A 6,000-nucleotide genomic window follows, 5' to 3' on the forward strand; every position below is an offset into this window, starting at 1 on the left:
GTGGCCGGCCCTCTCTCCTTATTCTCTTCTCTTATGCGGCGGAACACACAATCTAGGGCATCTCCTCATCTTCTAATCCTTGGGGGCCGGTTTTTCCTTTCTCCCTTTCCTTTTCCTAAAGCCGGCGACACCATCTCTTTTTCTCTATTTTTCTTCTTTCTAAGGCCGACTTCCATCTATTCTTGGTGGCCGAAAATTGAAAGAAAAAGGAGAAGCTATTGGTGGCCGAAACGTGGAAGAAGAAGAGAAGGAGTTTCCTATTTTGGCATCCCTTGGTGGCTCGAGAGTCTTGGAGGAGAAGAAGTGGTTCGAGTAGATTTCATCTTGGTAGATCGTTGTCCACACAACGTCCAAGAAGTGGAGAGGAATACAACAGAAGATCAAGAGGTCTTTAGCTACAAAGAAAGGTATAACTAGTTATTTATTTCCGCATCATAACTAGTTCATGTTCTTTGTATAGATCTTGAAAAACCAAACACAAGAGGCTATCGATTTTATGTTATCGTTTTTGTTATCGATTTTGTGTTTCGATTTCATATTTCGATATCGTGTTTCTATTGAGGTATCTGTAGTTAACTCTAGTTTACTGTAAGAAGTTAAATATCTGATCTCTTTGAAAGGCTTTGCCTAGGAAGTGTTGGATGATCACATACCCAAGAAGGCCTAGTGTCTCGCCATGTTTAACCTGGAAGTCGATTTTTGAAATAGACATTTAATTAACTTCTGTAATATGGTTTAACTTAGGAAGATCACATCGGTTAAACTTGGAGTAAAAATATTAAGTATCATTTCAAATCCAAGTTTAACTTCTGAAGAGCAATTTGGATTAATAATGTTAAGCATCGTTTACAATCCAAATTTAACTTCAGTAGAGCACATGGATAGCTAGGATAGTTCTATGCTTGTACAAATTTTTGTACAGGGGAACTAAAACGGTATTCCGAGTAGCAACCAACAGCCGAGCCATTTCCGACCTCTGACAATCAGAGAATATAGAGGAGCGATAGACCCAGAAGACTATATCCTCAAATTTAAAAATGTAAACTATCCTCCATCAATACATGGACAAAGTTAAGTGCTGAGTGTTCCTATGAGCGCCCAAACCACCATTTTCTGCACTTTTGTTTTCTGTAAAACAAAGTTAGTTCAGACAAATAATATTTAAAGAATGATAAGTTTTGACAGCCTTCAGATTGTCCAGTCCTGATTTTGAGTTCCGCTGAAACTTTAGGTCGGGCCGACGTCTATTGTTCCCTCTTTGGGGAATGCATCCTCACATATTCCTCTCAGGAGAAATTACTTTTTGCCAGATCGGTCCTTCAGATCGTCTAGAATTCCGCTCAGCATCCAAGGCTTCGAGACTTTTTCACTGGACGTCCGATCCCCGATCCGTCCAGTCTTCCGCCTGGTGTTCACGATTCCCAGGACTTCCACCTAGAATTCACAACCCTAGGATTTCACATGACGTCCTCGACTTTCGAAGACTTTTCCTAGCCCCCCGGACCAGGACTTCGTTGCCTAATTACAGTTAGGACTTTCCTTTGCCTAAGATCACTTTAGACTTTCCTACACACTTAGTTCAACTTGTTAGATCATAAGATAACTTAACTTTGAACTCTTTACTATAATCAAAACTTAGGTTCGATCGTCTAGTGCTTTTTATACCAACAATCTCCCCCATTTTGATTATGACAACACAATTCAAAGTTAAGTTAAAATAAGTAAAAACAAGTAAAGCTAAGTATGTATTCTTACAAGTAGATAGAAATTTTTTCAAAAGCTAAGTTTCTATGTTTTTGAAATGGAATTAAGAATTCTTTAAAATGTTCAAAAACTTCCTCTGAAATATTACATTTTCTTTAGCTTTTTCTTTAATAACAAATTTAGATTTATTTTTAGATTTCAAGAAACTTTGTTAAATACTTAGTTTTAAAAAAAAAAATTGATGGAAACTAAGTTAAGTACTTACTTTTTTAAAAAAAACTTAATTAAGTACTTAGCTTTAAAAATATTTTTATAAAAACCTAACTTAGTTAAGTACTTAGCTTTAAAAAGATTTTTATAAAAGCTTAACTTAGTTAAATACTTAGCTTTAAAAAAAACTTATTTTAAGTAAAAAATTAAAAACTAATAAAAATTAAAAAATTAAGCACTTCTATTACTCCTTTGTCATATATCAAAAAGAATTTTAGAAAAAAGAGAGAAGAAAAATTTAATCTCCCCCTTAATGCTTTACAATAGTCTAAGTGAATGCTTTTAAGTTTGAGGGGGAAGTCCCTGATTCTTATCCTAGAGTCCAAGCATGTAAATTTCAAAGTAAAAAATTTTTAAAAAAACTTTAAAACATTCATCTACTTTCCTTAGAATAAATATCTAACCTTTAGCTACTAGTTATTTACCATAAGGTAGTGTTTATTTGGTTAGTCAAGTTAAATATGTGATCCAGTTAGTTTTGACTAAAAATGATGACTCGACTTGATCAATTTGAATTGGTATTTATAGGCTAGATTTATGTTGATGCAAAGATATAAGTATTTTGAAGTCCAGGCAATACCCTATGCATCTCACACAATTCTAAGTATTTGTTCATATACAAGCAAGGTATTCTTAGTGTGCTTGTGAGATGCTCTAGCTAAAACTTATGGGTACATGCTTTCTAAGGGGAAAACCCTATGCTAAATCTAATCTTTGAAAGCACTAGTAAAATTGGGAGTTTTGAATAAAACAAAATGATTTTATCCTAAAATTTTAAAATCAAACTAATTTTGAAGAAGTAATTTTGGAAAATCATAACTTTTTTTAAAAAAATAAAAAAATGATTTAAATATTTTATTTTGAATCTATTCTACTAAACACATACTTAACTGTCTTCTAAGTATACTAAACTCGAGTTCAGTTAAGGCTTTTGTGAAAATGTCTGTTAGATTTGACTTAGACTTAACATAGTCAAGTACAATATCACCCCTAGCTACATGATCCATTACAAAGTGATACTTAACCTCTATGTGTTTAGTTCTTGAGTGGTATATTAGATTTTTAATTAAATTAATGGAATTTATGTTATCAATTGAATTTTTTATATTTTTATATTCCAATTGATAATTTTTTAAAGTGCATATCATCCATAATAGTTGAGATGCACATTCTCCCATGGTTATGCACTCTACTTCAGTAGTGAATAAAGCAACATAGTATTGTTTTCTACTAGACCAACTTACTGGGCACTAACCTAGAATTTGATAGCTTCCACTTATACTTTTTCTATCTAGTTTACACCCAGTATAGTCTGAGTCACAGTACCCAACTAAGTCAAATGTGCTCGTCCTAGGGTATCAAAGTCCTACACTTAGGGTTCCCTTAATATATCTAAGTATTCTTTTTTACATTAGTTAAGTGTGATTATTTTGCACAAGACTGGTACCTAGCACACATACCTATTATAAATAAAATATCAGGTCAACTTATAATTAAGTATAGTAGACTTCCTATTACACTTTTATAATATTTTAAGTCTACTGATTTTCCTTCTAAGTCAGAGTCGATTTTAATATTGGTTGACATAAGAGTAGTTATATTTTTAGAATTTTTCACTCCAAACTTTTTAATTAACTCTTTAGCATATTTTATTTGAAAACATAAATTTCTTCTTTTGTTTGCTTTATTTGTAAACCTAAGAAAAAAATTAAGTTCTCCTACTAGGCTCATTTTAAATTTATTTTTCATTAATTTAGCAAATTCTTTTACAAATTTAGTATTGGTTGAGATAAAAATTATGTCATCTACATAAATTTAAGTTATAAAAATATCTTTTTCTAAGATTTTAACAAATAAGATTTAGTCTATTTAGCCTTAGTTAAACCCCTTAGATATTTGGTATGTTGATAGTTGTTCATATCAGAACCTAGATGCTTGTTTTAGTCCATATAAAACTTTCTTTAATCTAGGGACATGGTTTGGGTGGTCTAAATTCTTAAATCCCGGGGGTTGATTTATATAGACTTCTTCTTTGATGAACTCATTGAGAAATACGGACTTGACATCCATTTGGTATAACTTAAATCCTTTATGTACTACATATGCTAGCAGCATCCAAATGGATTCAAGTCTGGCTACTGGTGCATTAGTTTTATCATAATCTAACCCTTCTACTTGGTCGAACCCCTTTGCCACTAGTCTAGCTTTATTTCTTGCTATTTCACCTTTATCGTCTAGTTTATTTCTAAATACCCACTTAATATCAATTATAGATTTATTTGTGGAGTTTAGGCACTAGTTCCCATACTTGGTTTCTTTCAAATTGAGCTAGTTCCTCTTGCATTGCAATTATCCAATCTGGGTCAGGTGGGCCTTCTTCTATAATTTTAGGTTCAATTTTGGAGATAAGAGATATTTGACTTAGGATGATTGAGTTCGAACTCCTAAGATCAACGAATCACGTTTGACTGCGATCCGATCAAAATCCAACCCCGTGCGCCCGAAATGGTTCCGGGCACCCGGATCACTAAAGCCAACTTTGTTGATTTTTGGTCCGGGTCCTCTGCTCTAGTGCTGCTCGCCTCAATCTGGGTCTTCCGCTCCGGCTCCACTCGCTTGGGTGATTTTTTAAATGAGTTTGATGTGAGTGTGACCCAGTTTTCTGTGCCACAACTTGTTTTTCTCTTGTTGTATCAAGACACTTTAGTGAGGAGGTTTGTAGGTCAATTGTGTAAATATTATTTTTCCTAATTCTCTTAAGTGTAATTTCAGAGTTTTTAACATTTTTAATTAAACATTCAAGGTTAGAAAATATTACTAAGTATCTAAAGTCACACAGTTGACTTATGCTAAGTTAAAATTGAATTTATCGACAAATAATACTTTTCGAATAATGAAATAGGAACTCAGTTCGATATTACTTGTTCTGATTACCTTAAGTTTCTGTCGTTGTCAAATGCAGCTGATCCTAAGATCTTGAATTTTAGTTTGGTAAACTTCAATCGATCTCCAGTCATGTGTCTAGTGCATCTACTATCCAACATCCATTGGTCCAAATCATTATGTTCCTACACATATAGTATTTGATTTGGATTCAATTTTAACGGATTATAAGATAGATTGATTGAATTCAACTCCTTAATTTTCCATCTTACCCAGTCTAGGCTGTCAATCATGTTATACCTATGGGTGATTGTGAGATGGTTAATTGAGTTTAACTTAAGTTTAATTAGATTAAAGTTTTAAATTAATTAGATTTAAGGTTAATTCGCTTTGATTTAATTAGTTGATTTTAATTTGATTTGAGTTAGATTTAATTTAAATTAGATTTGATTTAAGTTATATTTAATTTAATTTTGATTTAGGTTAGATTTAATTTAGTTTTGATTTAGGTTAGATTTAATTTAGTTTTGATTTTACTAATTTTTATTTTAATCTAAATCCATCTCACCATTTTCTATATTATTAATCAGGGAATCTTATGGGTTTTGTAAGATGGATAATTTTAATCTTTAATTTAGATTAACATCTAAGGATTGATTTATATTCGAGTTAGATTAAGTTTTAATAATTAGTCAATTAAACATTTATTTCAATAATTGACTTCCAAGTTGTGGTGAGGTACTAGGCCTTCTTGGATATTGGAACAATAACCACTTTTAGACAAAGCCTTTTAAAGAAATTAAATATTTAATTTTCTTTCTGAGAATCCTTGGTCTAACTAAACAAGTGGCAATCAAGTCTAAGTCCTTATCTATCCTAATTTAAGCATATATAAGGAAAGCAGTAAATCAAACATCAAATAAATTTATTTAATAATAAAAATAGTCTTTTTATTGGCTCCCTCTGGATCATAGCCTCGATATGGTTTATCAAGATAGTGGATGTTGGGACCGATGTGTCCGCTAGAGGGGGGTGAATAGCGTCGTCGCGCGCTCGTCGGTTGCGTCTTAATGATGATATGCAGCGGAAATAAAATACAAGACTCACACAACGCTAACAAGTAGATTTACTTGCTATCCACCT

This window comes from Zingiber officinale, chromosome 9B (genome assembly GCF_018446385.1).
Source record: "Zingiber officinale cultivar Zhangliang chromosome 9B, Zo_v1.1, whole genome shotgun sequence".
Classification (NCBI taxonomy): Eukaryota; Viridiplantae; Streptophyta; class Magnoliopsida; order Zingiberales; family Zingiberaceae; genus Zingiber; species Zingiber officinale.